This window comes from Bufo bufo, chromosome 11 (assembly GCF_905171765.1).
Source record: "Bufo bufo chromosome 11, aBufBuf1.1, whole genome shotgun sequence".
Classification (NCBI taxonomy): domain Eukaryota; kingdom Metazoa; phylum Chordata; class Amphibia; order Anura; family Bufonidae; genus Bufo; species Bufo bufo.
The window spans coordinates 51182478-51201449 of NC_053399.1; the positions used below are offsets into that span (position 1 = coordinate 51182478).

Here is an 18972-nt window from a genome sequence, read left to right on the forward strand (position 1 = left end):
CCTGTGGTGCAGAGATGCTGTGGATATCCACCACAGGTTTAAACTTTTGTAATGCATAGGGTGAAATCTGAGCCACGTGGTCGAACCATAGGTTTTGTCCATTGCAATCCATAAGAGCAATTCTAAGATTGGTTGCAGTATATATGTAAGAGCAGCATGGCGGCTCAGTGGTTAGACCCGGCGCTGGGGCCCTGGGTTCGAATCTGACCAAGGATGTCTGCATGGAGTTTGTATGTTCTCCCCATGTTGCGTGGGTTTCCTCCGACACAGCCAACAATGATAATGTATGTAAGTGCTGTGGAATACGTCAGCGCTATATAAGTGAGTAAAATAAATAAAATACATGTGGCTCATAATATATATTGATTATAATAGTGAGTGGTCTCCATCAGTAATTTCCTAAAGAAGTACACATGAAACCAGACAACATAGGTTGCCCATGGTAACCAGAGTCATTGTTTCATTGTTACCAGTGGTGTTTACAAAATAAAAGCTGTACTCTGATTGGTTGCTGCGGGCAACAAGGCACATGATAAAAGAGCAAATCTAAAGGTGCAGTGATGCACAGGCCTGACATGCCCCCTTTTAAAAAAAAATCTCATCTGTCATTGTTAACTATCAGTCCCCCCCCCCTTGTTTTGTAAAAAAAAAAAGTGTGAAATATAATGACAGGTTGCCTTGTCTCACATTTTATATTCAGAAATGTGATATAAAGGCCGTTCACACACTTTTCCGATGGAACAATTGTGGCTCTAGTGACAACGTGATAACAATATTTCTGCTCCACATAGATATGAATGCTTTCCTATAGCGGCTATGATGGATATGTATATGCAACCGATTTTCCAAAATGATATACGTTGTGCAGAAACAACCCCATTCAGATATTTGGAGCTGATTTTCATTTGCAAAAATTTCTGAAACAAATCTGCCACGTGTGAACATACCCAGAGTTGCCTTTTTCTCATATCCACAAGAAGTATACTTTGACTCAAGTTATAACAGATTCTGTTGAGGGAAGAAGAGGGAGGATATTCTTTAAAAAAAAAAAAAAAAAGCTCTATTTACTTAATTTTCTTTATTTTTTGTATCTTTGCACTTATCATAAGATGTATGACAAGCAAAATCATCATTTTACAGTAGTTTGGCAATGACACTGAAGCCCTTGTTGACACAGGCCATCGAGAGCCATAGGGCGACATGTATAAAATGCCACACATAGAGAAGCTGAAATCCTCACCTATGCATCGCTGCAAAAAATACATACAAATGGATGACCCTCAACACTTAAAAATTGATATGTGTAAAATCCCATTTTCAGTTTGCTGACAATTAACACCTGCCCATTGTAGTTCCTAAAAACGCACACACAGCAAAAATAGCACACAATGTTCTGGGTGAACCAAGTCTAAGGGTATATTAACATATGGCCTTTATGTCATGGAAATGCTTTTATCTACATTATAATGGCAGGGATATATATAAATATATATATATATAAACAGAAAAAAGATGGGCAGCACTCCAGAAAGTAAAAAAATACAAAAGTCTTTATTTACCCCAGTGGGACATGCAACGTTTTTATATATATATATATATATATATATATATATATATATATATATATATATATATATAAAAATATAAACACTTAAAGCACAATAAAAAAGAAAGAAATTGAAAAAAAAATGCTTTAAAAGTACACATGGCGATACTTAGCTTAAAATGAGATTTTTTTCAAATGTGACCTTAGATTATTATTATTACTATATTTTTTTTTTATAATCACCAATATTTATAATTATTATTTTTATTAGTAGTAGTAGATCCACTTTTCATTATTTATCAAATGGCTCTTGCACAACTTACATTCCACGTTGTTAAATGGTCTTGAAACCTCCAATCTGTCATAGTTGTATCTACAATCCTTGCTGTGTATTATTGTACAATCTATTGTACAATCTACTGTTCTCTGTAAGCAGCTTATACAGAAGCTGAATGGAATGAGATTGATGACGGCAAATATTTGTCTACTATTTTATCTCCATTCTCTCCAGTTCTAAGACATCTCCGACGTATAGGTATACATAATAAAAGTAGCTCTTTTTCCCCCCCAAGTTTTACTTAGAAGCTGCGGTCTTCAGTTTTAGGACTCCTTTAAAACAAAGTGGAGTAGGAATCTGAGAGCAGGCAGGGTGTCATGGCAGCCAGGTTCCTCTGTGTGGCAGCATTGTCATTTCTGACGAGCAAACAATGAGCAGCAGACGAGAGGTTTTGTTTAATATTCCGAGACTTACAAAAGACGCTTCAAAACCCACAGGTTTTCCAGTATCAATAAATTATATTCTCCCAATGTAGTGTCTGCGTCCTGCTGAAAGAGTTAATAAATGGTATGTGACAGAATCAGCGAGACTACAATATGCATCGACATACAATAGATATCGCCGTTTTCCACTGGACTCAGGAAGCCTTCCCTATACCATATGAGCATGGAGGTCAGCCAAGCCATATACCCATGTATGTGAAGTGCACATAGAAAATACTCTTTTGGAAGGATCTAACTACGCCTCTCCTACAAAATCTGTTTAGAGGAAAAAGACGAGACGATTAAGGCCCTCTACAAATATTATGTTCTACCGAGCACAGGCAATAATAACAATAATAATATATAATAATAGGAGTAGCGGAGGCTGCCGCTTTCTGCAACCAAAGGGAAATGAATCTGAACTGCAGTAAATAATTCAGCTTTAAATAAAGAAATGCGGGCGAGCAGGCATTTATTTCCCGCGCAGCGCTCCAGCCATATTTCTCAAATATTTACAATTAGCGGATGGGATTTTGTGTTGCGAAAAAAGGAATCTCGACCCCTCCCTCCTTCCCTTCCCCTGTTGCCGTATGATATAAAATATCGTCGTCTTTCTGCTTATAACTTGCAGCCTCTAGGAATAACACATTAAGCGTTCCAGGAATAAGGCCTAAAAAAAAACAAAAAAAAAATTATTTGTGCTGGAGGATGCGTTTTTTTTTAAAAAGCTATTAAAAAACCTTAGAAATATAAGCAGATATCTCCAGAGTATTGTAACGGCGCAAAAGCAGGGGAAGCCTCATTACAGAAAACACAAGGAGAAATGTTAAAAGGTTCTTCTTAGAATCACCCGCTCTCCATGTCAAGTGAGAAAGAAAGAAATGCTATCTCTGGACAAGGCAATATACAGCAGGTTTTAATATCTGTCTCTCGCATACGCACCTTTTTACCCATGACATTAACACCTATCTGTAGCTCACCAGATTTTTTTTCTGCCCCCGTATTAAGGTCGGATTTTTTTTTTCTTTTTTTTCCGTTTTGTTATCGCGGTAAACGAGGGTCTGTTTGCGTCCTGCTTTTACAATCACAGTCTGCAAGCAGGTGGATTAGAGATAACTCTCATTGTGCCACTGTTTTAACTCTGACACTGTCATTAATCATTCCTTAAAGCCACACTTCAGGTTTCAGTAATCAGGACTGGCTCGCCCTCCGTTCCGGCACAATTGCCTTTTCATGATGCAATGTTAAATTGGAAGCGAATGTCTGTAGCCAGGCACTGCTTCCGCATCCACTATCTGTCTCATCATTAAGGTATTTATCCTTCCTGGGCTTGTGCAGGGAGCATCTCCTGCCATCCCAGGAGAACATACTTGTAACCACGGATCAGATTTGTTACCCAGGCTTTTGGCTTTTGATTGTCCTCCTATAAGTTCAGGATTAAAGTGGAATTTCCCACAGGGCTATGAAGGATTTGCTAGCGTTTAACTGTTTAACCTGCTTCTTTGTAAATGAGAATACCCTGGTCAAGCTTTTTTCCGCAGGGAAAACCTTGTGCTTAGTGTCGAATGCTAAATTCCACTGAAGGCAGGTACAGTTTATTCCCGTGAAATTTCTCAGCCGATAACAAATTGTTTGCTTGTTCTGGATGAGCGCTAATCTCCGAACATAAAAAAAAAATACATGTCCGAATTTCTCCTTTGTGAAATACCGCCTTATTATTAACACACGGCAGCAAATTGTTGCTATAACCCCCCACCTCAGTTTCTAACCCGCCACCCTTTACATGATTGTCAATGTAGTCCTGGACGGTGCTGAATTGGTGAAACAAAATAAAAAATGAAAAAAAGAAAACAATCGGGAGATCAATGAACATTTCCATTTACGTATCTGCCTGTCTGGGCAGAGCAGCCAGAATTTTCCATCTTACTCCTGACAAATATATTTTAGACGTATTTCTCAGAACAGCTAACTCTTCCATTTGACGTGTGGGCTTCTTCACCCACCCAAGGTTCACAGATTTATAAATGGTTCCTTCCTTGATGCCTGATTATAATTTTTTTTATAAACAAAAAAATATTTATTTTATTTTTCATGATTGCAATCACGAGTTGCAGTGGAAAGTGAACCCCCAACCATAAGTCCATTTATTTCCGGATTGAAAGGAATAGCGGATTAGATTTAATAATCCACCTATTATTTTATAAATATTTTTAAAAAAAAAAATATATATATAATCTGAGAAATCCATTTTATATATTTGGAAAGGTAATCATTTTGGGGTGATATTTCATCATCATGGGCTGTTAATACCGTAAAAAAAAAAAAAATGAAATGAAAAAATGTCAAAGATTAGAAAAATGTTATTTTAAATCTAAAGATAATTAAACCGTTCTTGCTTGGAAATCTGTAAGATCTCCCCAATGCGGGCGTAAATCTTTAAATATTGTCTTTTAAATAAAAGAGAGAAATGTCTTGTGGGTATTATTCTTCATCAGTCAGATAATAATCCACATGTTATGTCCTTTAGATTAAGCTGTGGCATCGTTTAATGGAATGATCTGACAATGCAAGTGGACATAATTTAGTTTAGGGAAGGCGCCATCGTCGTATCCGGATTTTTATTTATAATACAGACAGCTTTCAAGCACTCGGCGTGAATTGCTATTAATGAAGAGCAGGAAAGCGTCTTCCTCTGCACGGCAGCACCTTGCATTAAACAATTCACTTCATTAGGGGCTATTCAGTTCTGTTTGAAATCTGCAGCTAAAATCAATACCCGACTGGAAAAAGGTAATAAAGAGGATTTTTTTTTTTTTACAAGTCTTACCTCTTTCTAATTTGCAAATATTTACCCAACCTCTTAGATTAGCTGTGAAATTATTTGATTTAAAACTAATGAAATGTTCAGGAGCGGTTCCTTTATATATAGGAATTTGCGTAACATTTTCCTAAGCAGATGGAGGATAAGGCAGCTGAGTCTGGCACCAGGTAATATATATAACTGGCAGCAGATGTGCTAATATGTCTGTGCGTGTGAATCTTGGTCACAGGTGGACTGAGCTGGTTAAAATTCCAGGCTCAGCAGCAGAGACAGCGATGACAGCGAGCGCATTCTCTGATCCAGAGCATCTCAGCGCCGCTGGAAGGAGTTAAACTGTGTACTGGTAGTCACAGCATTCTTCTAAATCGGTTAATGAGGATTATTACACAGGTTAATTAAAACCGAAAATCCTAATTATAAAATAACAGTGTGTTTGTCAAAGTCTTCTGGTTAGACGGCTGGCATGAAAACAATGGAGGGAGAAGACTAGTGCTGGAGTGCCTGCTGGATTGATTACAATACAAGTAGGCCAAGGTGCCTGAGTGCTCTGAGGTAATAGAGCATATTTGATGGCGGAGCTGGACACGTAGTGGTGAAATAAGCAAAAAGAGAATAAAAGTCCTAGAAGGCTGGAATCTGGATGTACTACGGTCGGGATGGAGCCGGGAGCCATGGTTACATTAAGAACGATGCAGTTTGGAAATGATTGCAGCTAAAAGTATTTTCATTTGCACGGTTGCAATTCACAACGCAGCCATGAAAAATGAAAACTGCAATCTCCATGTCGGCGCAGTTTTAAACGACACTTGCGCCCCTTGGGCAACTGGAATATTCTTTTTTTTTTTTTTTAAACTATTTCGATAAAGGGAAGAAAATATGGAATCGGTGGAGGCTAAGAAATATGTCATGATTTTGTTGAACCAATGAATGACTAAAGGTGCCTTCACACATGACGTTTGTTGCAGTTTTTAAAGCCCAAACTAGGAGTGGATTGAAGCTTTATGCACATTATTCTATTCTTCATCTGTGGGTTTTTACAGATACTATACTGACATTCATTTCTGTGTGGCCATGCACACATCAGCATTTTTTGTGGATCTTTGCAGCCGTTCCGCATATTCCAGAAGATGTCTGTTAGTTCTTTCTATTGATGGGTGTGAGGAAAATCCCAAATGCACACAGAAGGTAGATGTATTTTGAAGGCTGAAATTCAGACACCGCCATGGGCCTTATCAGAAAAATAAGAACTCTTAAAGGTCAAACACAGGACCTATTTTTGCGTGAAGTCCCTACAAGCAGTGATGGCCAGCTCGCAGTGTTCGCCCACGAACACATGTGGGCTGCCATCTTGACTCACAAGTCCGGCAATGACAAGGTAAGCCCTTACCTGTGCCTGTGCCGGGAGCCGGTCTGAAACAAATGCGGTCACCAGGAGAAGGCAGTTCCGAGAACAGCCCGATGAAGGCCCCCAGCGGCTGTTCTTGGAATTGCCTGGTCCCGGTGACCGCATTTGTTTCAGACCGGATCCCGGCACAGGTAAGGGCTTACCTGTGCATCGCCGGACTTGTGAGTCAAGATGGCAGCCCGCATGTGTTCGCGGGTGAACACGAGGAACTGGCCATCACTGCCTACAAGTACATATAACACACGTGGTTAGTTAGTCTGGTGATAGAGGGTCATTAAAAATTCTTTATCAATACATCACATCCTGACTTCCTTAGGCATTTCTTATTATTCTGCTATTATTTAGGAGATTAAAATTGTTAACTTGAACAATGTTCTATGAAAAAAGTAGAAAAGAAACTGACTCAAAAGTCTACTCATGTCTACACTTACGCTCATATATACTGAACAAAGTAGAAAAATGGCTCAAAAGTTTACTCATGTCTACACTTATGTTCATATTTAGATGTGTGAAAGCACTTTTAGTCATAATTTTTTTTTCTGGTAAACATATCCCTAGAAGAGACCATCAATGTACGGTTGGTGGAAGTTCAATTATGATGACAATAACTTCAATGCGAACCCAGGGATAGAATCATCACTGTGTTAAATACTGCAGGTCTGCCCCATTCACTTGTATAGACCTGAGCATCAGTACCAAGGACAGCTGCATGTATGGATGCATTATTGTGCCTGGGCGAACACTGATCATATGGTCCTCGGGGGTTGGAGGCCCTGCTGACACTGTGATGACCTATACTAAAAATATTGCCAAGTTTAACCTAAATATTTTAATATAAATATAATATTATAGCATCTTTATTGAATATGTCCTTCTAAAACTATAAGTTTTAATATGTAACTATAAGCTTTAATATGAATATGGCCCATCATACTGTGCCAGGCTTATGGTGAACGCTAATAAGGTTCTTTTAATTCTACACTAAACTCAACAAATATTTTGTTGCCAGAAAAGTGGTAAACTGGCAATTCCTCTGAAGATTTTTTCTTTTGGAGCTAAAGATGTTTCATCAAAACCTTAAAACTTGCCAGGCCAGTTTTTGTCTCTTCCTCCATCAGACTTTACAATTAGCACTATAATTTCAGAAAGGGGGTGTCCTCTTGCCTCTGGCTAAACCCAGATTCATGGGTGAAGAACATGCTCTCACTACACCAGTGGTAGTTGTGTGTTGCACCAGTTTGACCCATGATTGGCTTTTGCACAGTGATCTTAAGGTGGGCATACACATTAGTCTAAAGTTTATCAAAATTGATAATTTCAGCCAAAACAAACGTTCGTTGGCTTAAATTTAACAATTAACTATTGTTTTAGCCAACCGATGATAGACTATTATCAGTTGAAAAGAAGTTGGCCGTGTTCAATATTTTGGTCTAATAGTTTGACAAAACATTTTTCGTTCAAAGAAAGTTAGTTTGTGTGAACAAAAGATCTTTATTTGAAAAAAGCTCCCAGAATGACCTTTCATTCATGCTCCAGTTTCACTGAATGTGTATGGGCAGTTTGAACAACTGCAAAGGCCAATATGGAGTAAAATGTGTATGGCCATGGTTGTGAAATGAACATTCAACAGATGTTTTTTTGTTCAACTGCTGTTCAATTATCAACCAACCTCTGTCTAATGTGTATGGCCACCTTTAGGCTTTTGTATTGAAGTTTGGTTGTTGAAACCCAATTGTCGCGACAGGGAGTGGGGGAAACCCCCCACCGTGCGGTGTCAGAGGGTAAAGGGGATCAGCCTGGCCAAAAGGAGTAATAAGGGAGCAGGTCACCTCCTACCGCGTCCCTAATCCTCTCCCTGACTCCTCACTGTATGAGCGGACCCCGATGGTAGGACGACTCATACTCAGGATTCCTAGAAACCCCAAGTCGCACTGGTAATCCCTCACATAGGAGCAGGGGAGAGATAACCTGTTCATCCCAGTAATGGAGGAAGAGGAGTCTCTATCTGAGGCCAGGCTGCAAGGAGAGGGGAACACATACAGCTATAGAGATGGCAGGTAAGCGAGACCAGTAACACACTTACCTGCCACAGACACACTGACTGGAACCCGTGCACAAGTGCTGATGTCCACACCAACATAAAAAGGACACAGCACACACCACAAACCACAAACCACCCAGGAAACATATAGCTGCAATAAACGTGAGACACCATAAGAACATCTATGACCACAAGGGTGTCCCTCACTGGACAGATGGAATTTGAAGACCAGGAGGATAGCTCCAGCATACACCATGGCTGGAGTACCCCTCAGCTTCAGGCATCCAGCAGAGGCTAAATAGCCCAAGCAGCCACACCCACAGACACATAAACCCAGTGTTAACAAAACACTAGAAAGGGAGTTAACCCTTCCAACACCAGACAAGGGAAGGATGCCACTTAAAGGGGAAGTGCACACACAAGCATACCAATCCACATGTTACCACCGGCAACAGCATGCGTGGCAACCATGTCCTGGCAATCACCCAGAAGGCTGAGACACTGCCATCGCATGCACACACAGCAACACGTTGCCACGGGCAACTGCAAGTGTAGCAACAGTGCCACAGCGCACCCCATATGCCGTGACACTCCCACCCCTCAAAGCCCCCCACCAAAAAAAGGGGAACTAAACAGAACACCCAAAAAACAACAGGATGGGGGGTGTAGAGGAAAGTAACAGGATCAGCGTCAGAGCAAGGATGTCTCTCTAAGACTGCCGCCAGCCCCTAGAACAACAAACAGGAACCAGGGCACCAGCCACCAAACAGCCCAGAGAAACCACACTGAACGCTGCATCCACCTCAGACACGGTTCACAGCAGGTCGCTGACGGCATGCATCCCCAACCAGCACACAGCCAGTACACCAAGGAATGCATCCAGCACACAACACACGCACCTGAACCACTGAGGAATGGACGAGGAGGGACGCAAACACCAGTGACGGTTCACACCAACTGCGACCAACTGTCACCGGGAACCGCACTGTTAACAGCGTCTCGCCTTTCACCCTCCCTCCGGAGGATAAGCATGTGCACCAGAAAATGGCAGGTGACACATGCTGGGCCCTCATCCGAAGGCACCAAGCAAGGAGCCTTTGCGGTCATACTGTCACGACGGGGAGTGGAGGAAACCCCCCACTGTGTGGTGTCAGAGGGTAAAGGGGATCAGCCTGGCCAAAAGGAGTAATAAGGAAGCAGGTCACTCCTACCACGTCCCTAATCCTCTCCCTGACTCCTCACTGTATGAGCGGACCCCGATGGTAGGACGACTCATACTCAGTATTCCTAGAAACCCCAAGTCGCCCTGGTAACCCCTCACATAGGAGCAGGGGAGAGACAACCTGTTCATCCCAGTCATGGAGGAACAGGAGTCTCTATCTGAGGCCAGGCTGCAAGCAGAGGGGAACACATACAGCTATAGAGATGGCAGGTAAGTGAGACCAGTAACACACTTACCTGCCACAGACACACTGACTGGAACCCGTGCACAAGTGCTGATGTCCACACCAACATAAAAAGGACACAGAACACACCACAAACCACCCAGGACACCCATAGCTGCAATAAACGTGAGACACCATAAGAACATCTATGACCACAAGGGTGGCCCTCACTGGACAGATGGACTATGAAGACCAGGAGGATAGCTCCAGCATACACCATGGCTGGAGTACCCTTCAGCTTCAGGCATCCAGCAGAGGCTAAATAGCCCAAGCAGCCACACCCACACACACATAAACCCAATGTTAACAATAGGCCGTGACACCAATCCACCCAGCTCTTCAATCAAAAAGAGACATAGTGTACAAACTTGACTTGAAAAGGTGATATATGATCTCTAGCACCTTAGACTCCACCCTCCAGGCCTAACAGACTTCCCTCAAGTATGGCTTTAAAAATTTGTGTTTTGTAAAATAAAGCAGTGGTTTCTTAGTCTGTAATACATCTCTCTAATCTATTGTCTTCCATTTCTTCAATATATGCTCTTGTCCCAACAGTAGACTGGATGTCCTAATTTTGCCTAGGTTATGTATGTGCCTTGTAGCTTTGACATTTTTCTAGAGTAGATTGACCCAATAGAAGCTGTAAAATGAAAGCATGCCAACTCATGTGGTTCTGAGAACCGTGGTATTAAATTATATGTTTTTAAAGGGGTTGTCTGAAATCTTGGACAATCCCTTCAGTAGCATAAAATAAAAAAGGATCTCATACATTTTACAAGAATGGCATTTTCAGTGGTAAAACCACAGATTTTTATATTTACATACCAAGTGTTATTTCAATTTATACCGCTTGAAACATGTTGTCCAATATAATAAAAAATCTTGGAAAGCTAAATTTTTTTAATTTTATCTTATACCACCTCTTTTCCCAGCTTCATTCTCTAAAGCTCTGGTCCTGTCTGCCTGCTGCTACTTGTGTACAAACTGCAGCAGGGACCTTCCAGTATACGGCATGTCACCGCTGCAGCCAATCATTGTCTTCAGCTTTAAATCTCTGAGGCTGGAGAGGTCAGGTGCTATATACCGGAACATCCCTGCTGCTTTTTGTAAACGAGTATCGACAGGTGGACCGGACCAATGCTGCAGAGAATGAAGCTGGAGAAAGGGGTGGTGAAAGCTGATTTTTTATTTAGCTGTCTGAGATTTTTAATTCTTAATTTTTAGGATAAGCATAGGGACAGGCATTAGTCTCTCTGATGTGTTGTTCCATCTGTGCTACCCTGCCTACTTAGCTGCTAACCGTCCTTGTTTTCACAGCTTTCTGATTTTTTCGCTGTACTACGGCTATATTGGTCCCGGTGGGACCCATCTTACCTGATGTATTTTATGATATACTGATTAAAAGTTAATTTTTAGGAGGTAGCCCTCAGTGATATTTGTATTGTTATAGCAACTGTCTGTGAGATACTATTTTCAGTGATTTGGTTTGATTATTTAGCTGTCTGAGATTTTTAATTATCTTGGGCAACCCTTTTCCAAGTGGTATATAATAAAATCAAACTTGGTGTAAATATAACAATCTGATTACTAAGGCAATACATGTGTGGTTGTAGTGCTCAAAATGCCATTCTAGTAAAGTATCTTAAGAATGACATGCATAGTGTAAAATGGCAGAGTTCTGTAACAAGGAGGCGCGCAACCATTGAGAATCTGCACTAAGCCTTTAAAACATGCAGTCTCATATTTAAAAATCATCAGCAATAAAGGAAAATATAGAGAATCATTTGGAGTGCATACTAATCATTTAATGCAATAAATGGAGCAGCTCTAATTATGTCCTGGGGAAGTGATTTCACACTGAAACAATGAGAAAGAAAGGATGTAGGGAGCTCGCTGTGCCGAGATAGAGTCAAATATTGCGCCTAACTCATATTTTGCTTTGCTAGGTGACTGCTAAATTCATTAAGACCCCACTACCGAGACTATGCAGAATTAGGAATTTACTCGGGGCTTTAAGTAAAGGCAGTTATATAACCATCAAAATACTACAGCAAAAATAGTAAGCTGGAAATATTTCTGAAAAATAACTGTAAGTAAGTGTTTGGTTAAAAAAAATGCTTGTGGATACGACTATGTGAAGAAAACACATAAAATAGAAATTTAGCTGGTTAACTATTTGAAATGAGATAATTTCTTTAAAAAAAATTCAGCTCTGATTTGCACAAATCAGTTATCAGATTAAATTCTGGCCTGAAAAAAATTCAACTAGAATCGAAAGTGCTATAATTGCTCGAAAAAGTTGTGTACGACACTATAGGGCAGTGGTGGTGAACCTATGCCACGGGTGCCAGAGGTGGCACTCAGATCCCTCTCTGTGGGCACCCACCCCCTGGAAAAAGTCTATGCTGTACCAATATGTCTTAGACTTTTCCTGCCATTCATCATGAATGGCACAGGCAGTGCACTGAATGTAGGCAGGCTATTATAGTTAAATGATGAAGTACATGGAAGATATACTATATTGGGCTGTAGTATTCAGGTTAAATTGCCGTGTTTGGGATAACAAGTGGGTTTTGGGTTGCAGTTTGGGCACTTGGTCTCTAAAAGGTTCACCATCACTGCTATAGGGTCTCCTAGGACTGAATCCCACCCATTCAAGATCTTTAAAGGGAATCTGTCACCAGGATCTTGAACTATTATCTGAAGTAATACAGGAGTAGAACTGCGTATAAGAAGTCCAGTTCGCCATTTCTTTTTACTACTGCCCTCTGTTCCCTCCACTGTCAGTTTTGGTGACAGTTGTCTTCTTGTGTTCTGACCTGTAAAAAAAAGTGGCAGCCATTGAGCAATTCATCCTAAACGAACCACAACTGAATTTGGTTTAATCTGAATCTTGGTAACACATTTTATTAGTTTAGAATGGATTGGCTCATCTCCGGTATCCATATTCCAGACCTTAGCTAAAAGCAAGGGAACGTGAGCAGGAGATGTGCTCTGTAAAAGACTATGCCTTCGAGAGAACCTCTGTTCAACTCCTTCAGTTTTTTCTGACAAATTTTCAGTTCCCTTATATCCTACCATATGTATAGTGGTTCTCTTCTTTGAGAGGAGCACCCCTTTTGAAAACCATTTTTCATTACAGTCCTATATATACAGCTGCATATATCACAACAAACTATAGATCAGACACCTGAAGGCAGGCGCTAATGTGACAATCGGCAATACATTTAGGAGCACTTTGGAAATAGAGTAATTCAGAACATGTACCTTGTGCAGTTTCACTGCACTACTGCGCTCTGAAATGTACAATATTACACTAAGAGCTCCATATTCCTGGCAATCTGTGACAGGCATTTTCTTCTGGGTAAAATGTTGAATTTCTAGTCTTGCTCTTTAACCCATTGTTCCCACGCTTGCCCATAGTACTCTGTTGTCTGATAAGCTAGAGACTCTCTAAGAAATTACATAGTTAAGGCAGAAGTGGGATGACATTGCTTCTAATGCATGGTTCAATAATTTCCCTTAAACTGCAGGTCTTCTAAGTTCTAGATTGCGTGTCTTCTCTGGAAGAGCTGGTAATTCTGAACATAGGAATGCAAAAGGGGCAGAAACGGAAAAACCACTATTTTTCTAAAGTGTTTATTGCACTTAAGTAAATTCTCTTTTGTTGCCAGAAATTATGTGTCTTGACTAATGGCTTATTTATGTACCATAGAAGGGCCTTATTTAAGTACCATTCAACAGTGCTACTGTATTTATGTTCTTTATCTTAAACCTGCTACCCTGCACTTCTCTACCATTGTCCTTTAACCTGTGTGTTTGAGTGGTCTGCAAAACAGAATTCACCCACAGTATATAAGCAGTTCTATCATGGCAATTATGGTGGCTATAATAAAATTGTACAGTTAAAAAAGGAAACACCATGCAGTTATTCTGTAGAGCATAAAAATATTCACCATTGCAAATACATAGACCATTAGAGATGGCCTTGCGGTTCGCCCGGCGGTCATTTCGCAGAAAACTTTGCTCGTTCGCGATTCGCTGAACATGCAAACATATGGCGATATTCGCACGCGGCACTTTTTTTGCATAGCGCCGATATTTGACCCATGAAACATCCATCAGGTGGGACAGCCAATTGAGACATTTCAGCACATGGACACACCCCCACCCTATAACAGAAGCCGATCTGGAAGCCATCTTACAGTCTGTTTTTTGCCAGTTTAGGGAGAGGTTGCTGTGTAGAGCAGGGACAGACTGTTAGTGACACAAAAAGCTAGCTAATAGGGCCACAAAAGTCCTTTTAAGGACAGGTATAGGTGTGCTATCGATAGGTGGGACATACAGAGGGGTGTGATTTGCTTATAATATACTTTCTAACATAGAAAGTATATTGTAGTGCATTTGTATTGTGCAGCAGTAGTGTGCGGTGATGTTGCGATACTGCTGCTAGATAGAAGGACAAACGCTATTGGATTAACTAATTTCAACTGGTGTGAAATACCTGTTGCCCCATCAAAAAAATATAATGATTGAGGGGTGTGATATACCGATAATATACCTTCTAACATAGAAAGTACATTATAGCGCATTTTTATTGTGCAGCAGTTGTGTGCGGTTCTGCTGAGATACCGCAGCTAGATAAAGGGACCAACGATATTAGAATAAGCAATTGCAACAGGTGTGATATACCTGTTACCCCCCAAAAAAACTGATAGAGGGGTGTGATATACCTATAATATACCTTCTAACATAGAAAGTATATTAAAGTGCATTTTTACTGTGCAGCAGTTGTGTCCAGTTCTGCTGAGATACCGCAGCTAGATAGAAGGTCAAACGCTATTGGAATAAGTAATTGCTACAGGTGTGATATATCTGTTGCCCCCCCCCCAAAAAAAAAAATGAAAGAGGGGTGTGATATACCTATAATATACTTTTTAAAATAGAAAGTATATTATAGTGCATTTGTATTGTGCAGCAGTTGTGTGCGGTGATGCTAAGATACCGCAGCTAGATAGAGGGACAAATGCTATTGGAATAAGTAATTGCAACTAGTGTTATATACCTGTTGCCCCAAAGAAAAAAATCTGATTGAGCGGTGTAATATACCTATAATATACCTTCGAACATAGAAAGTACATTATAGTGCATTTGTATTGTGCAGCAGTTGTGTGCGGTTCTGCTGAGATACCGCAGCTAGATAGAGGGACAAACACTATTGGAATAAGCAATTGTAACAGGTGTGATATATTTGTTGCCCCCCCCAAAAAAAACTGAAAGAGGGGTGTAATATACCTATAATATACCTTCTAACATAGAAAGTATATTATAGTGCATTTGTATTGTGCAGCAGTTGTGTGCGGTGTTGCTGAGATACCACAGCTAGATAGAGGGACAAACGATATTGGAATAAATAATTGCAATTGGTGTGATATACCTGTTGCCCCAAAGGGAAAATGTGATTAAGTGGTGTGATATACCTAGAATATACCTTCGAACATAGAAAGTACATTATAGTGTATTTGTATTGTGCAGCAGTTATGTGTGGTTCTGCTGGAATAAGCAATTGCAACAGGTGTGATATACCTGTTGCCCCCCCAAAAAACTGATAGAGGGGTGTGATATACCTATAATATGTGGTTGTATACAATGTTTATTGTTTTAAATATAAGGTGTAAGGTCATTAGGCTAGTTAGGGTGTCTGAATTCCTGGCATAATTGCCACTGTTTTAGGAATTTTTGATGGCTGCGAGCTTCCCAAGAGGATAATTCCTCGAAGCGGTATAGTTGGTCAATTTTCAGCTTCCATTGTTCTAGGGGAAGGGCGGTAGTTGAAAGCCAAAATTTTGGTACTAGTAGGCGTGCTGCAGTAAGAAGTTGTCTAAAGAGGAAGGGAAGTGGGTTAGGCTCAGTAGTATCATCTAGGTTGAGTGAGGCTTTACAAGGGGACATCTGAACCTTATCTGTAAAGAATAAATCAAGGCAACTAGACTTACTGTAGATTTCTTGAAAACGTTTCACTCGTTCTTCCAACAAGCTTTCTCATTTCTGAGTGACTGTACAAGAATTCTCTGGGAATAAATATGTAACTGAATCAACATCTGGTAATTATATCCAGCATGGGGTCAGAGGTCATTATACCCAGCATGGGGTCAAACGTGTTGATTCCATTATCCTAATTGGAGTCAGTAGGTGATAATGACCTCCCAGAAAAAGGTGTCTAGACAGCATTGTATGTGGCAGACAATAGATTTCTAACCCCCCCCCCCCGCCTCTATTCAAGCTTGGCTTCTCCATTTTTACGTAGATGGCCTCCTTCACACCTCGTTTGTACCAATCGGCCTCCTTATCCAAAACACGTACTTGACTGTCTTCAAAGGTGTGACCTGTTTGTTTTAGATGTAAGTACACGGCTGAATCTTGACCAGAGGTTTTGGCTCTTCTATGCTGAGCCATACGCTGATGTAGTTGTTGTTTTGTTTCGCCGATATACAGTTCTGAGCATTCCTCATTGCACTGGACTGCGTACACAATGTTGTCCATCTTGTGTTTAGGCATTGGGTCTTTTGGGTGAACCAGTTGTTGCCTCAGTGTGTTGCTGGGTTTAAAGCAGACAGGGATGTGATGTTTATTAAAAATCCTTTTGAGTTTGTCAGACACCCCAGCTACATTCTTGCATCTGTCATGCTTCTCACTCTCACTGGTAGTCTTGGTGCTCTTTCTTCTCCTTCCTTCTGTTTTGACAAAGGTCCAATCTGAATACCCACAAGTTTTAAGTGCCCCTCTGAGGTGTTTGAATTCCTTCGCCTTGGCCTCTGTGCTGGTGGGGATTTTCTCTGCCCGGTGGTGTACAGTCTGGATGACTCCCAGTTTGTGGTCTAGAGGATGGTGGGAATCAAATAGCAGGTACTGGTCTGTGTGTGTTGGTTTTCGATAGACCTCAATTCCCAGCTTCTTTTCCTCTTCCATTGTTATAAGACAGTCCAGAAACGCCAGTTTCTTGTTCTGCATATCTTCCCGCGTGAAATTGATGTTATGATCCACTGAGTTGATGTGGTCGGTGAAAGCCTGTAACTCTTGTTTATGAATTTTAACCCATTGTCATCCACATATCTGAACCAATGACTCGGTGTAATTCCCATGAAAGTGGTCAGGGCTTTCCTTTCTACTTCCTCCATATACAGGTTCGCTACAATAGGTGAGACTGGCGATCCCATAGCACAGCCATGTTTTTGCTTGTAGAACTTGTCCTTATACTTGAAGTAGGTGGTACTCAGACAAAGGTCGAGTAAGGCACACACTTGGTCTGGGCTAATTTCTTTCCTGCAGCCTAAGGTGTTGTCTAGTAGCAACTGTTTCCTGACTGTTTCAATTGCCTCTGTAGTTGGTATGCAGGTGAAGAGGGATGTAACATCATAGGAGACCATTGTTTCTTCTGTGCCCAATACCAAGTTCTGGATTTTGGTGGTAAAATCCTGAGAGTTCTGTATGTGATGTGTGTTTCCAACCAAGGGTGCTAGGATTCTGGCTAAGTATTTTGCCAAATTGTAGGTCACAGAGTTGATGCTGCTGACAATTGGCCTGAGAGGGGTCCCATCCTTATGTATCTTAAGAAGTCCATAAATATATAGAGGGGCTTCCCCAGGGTAGAGGCGATGATACATGGCCTGATCAATGATTTTGTCCTTTTCTAGTTGTTGTAGTAGTTCTATAGCCTTCTTCTTGTACCCACTGGTTGGGTCTCGTCTTAGGGCCTCATATGTGTTGTTATCATTCAGGAGTGTGGTCACCTTGGCATCGTAGTCAGATGTATTAAGTGCAACCGTGCATCTTCTTTTATCCGCAGGCAGGATGGTTGTGTCTTTCTTCAGGGATGTAACCACCTTCCTTTCTTCTCTAGTCAAGTTTCAAGGAGGCGGTTTGGCACTGGCCAGAGCTGCAGACACTTTAAGGCGAAGTTGTTCAGCCTCATCCTGTGGTACTTTGTTGCTGTGGATTGAGGCTTCAGTGGCTGAAATAATATTAACTATTGGTATGGTTCTTGGTGTGATTGTGAAATTCAACCCTTTAGCAGGGACATCCATCTCAGGCTGGGTGAGAACCCGGTCTGAAAGATTCTGCATCCATTTCTCTTTGATTTGCACTGTCCTTGTTTCCTTCTTTCGCCTCCATGTCAGTTCCTCACTGGTATGGCTGTTTGCAGTTCGGGATAACAAAATGCAGAACTTGTTCTTCTGCCTCTCCTTGCTCATATTGTGCTGAGCTAGCTGTGCATGTACTGTGAAATCTGCTACTTTCCTCCACGTTTCAGTGGGTAGCTGCAAAGTCAGGTCCTCTTCCAGCTGACTGATAGTTTGTTTCAAGGCTTCAACTGTGAAATGGGTCTGTCGTACCCGTTTATTTAGTAGTTGCTTCTGGGCTTTTTGTAGAATCATCTCAGCTCTGTGACCCTTCACCGTGGAGTCCAAACGGATGCTGCATGGTACCAGCACCTGTTTTCGGCATCTGAGGTTGAAACGCAGGTGATTTCTATAGTCTGCCAGTTTTCTTGCTGTCTTTTCATATTCTCGTACAAGTTTAAGGGTTTTCCCCCCAAAATGTGTTGCAATATGTCTGTGAAGGTTCTCATTTATCCAGGTCATGGTATATCTGTAAAGAATAAATAAAGGCAACTGGACTTACTGTAGATTTCTTGAAAACGTTTCACTCGTTCTTCGAGCGTTCTCATTTCTGAGTGACTGTACAAGAATTCTCTGGGAATAAATATGTAACTGAATCAACATCTGGTAATTATACCCAGCATGGGGTCAGAGGAAGAGATGTCGTGAACATAAAATTTTCAACGGCGAATGCGAATTTACGCAAATGTTGGCGAACGGGCAAACCGGGCGAACAGCCATAGACTTCAATAGGCAGGCGAATTTTAAAACCCACAGGGACTCTTTCTGTCCACAA

General features: G+C 41.0%; 1 pseudogene; it reads right to left on the reverse strand.

Annotated features, from left to right (window-relative positions):
- Window positions 1–16237: 16237 nt before the first annotated feature.
- On the reverse strand, window positions 16238–18659 carry LOC120981776 (annotated as a pseudogene).
- Between the last annotated feature and the right edge of the window lie 313 nt (window positions 18660–18972).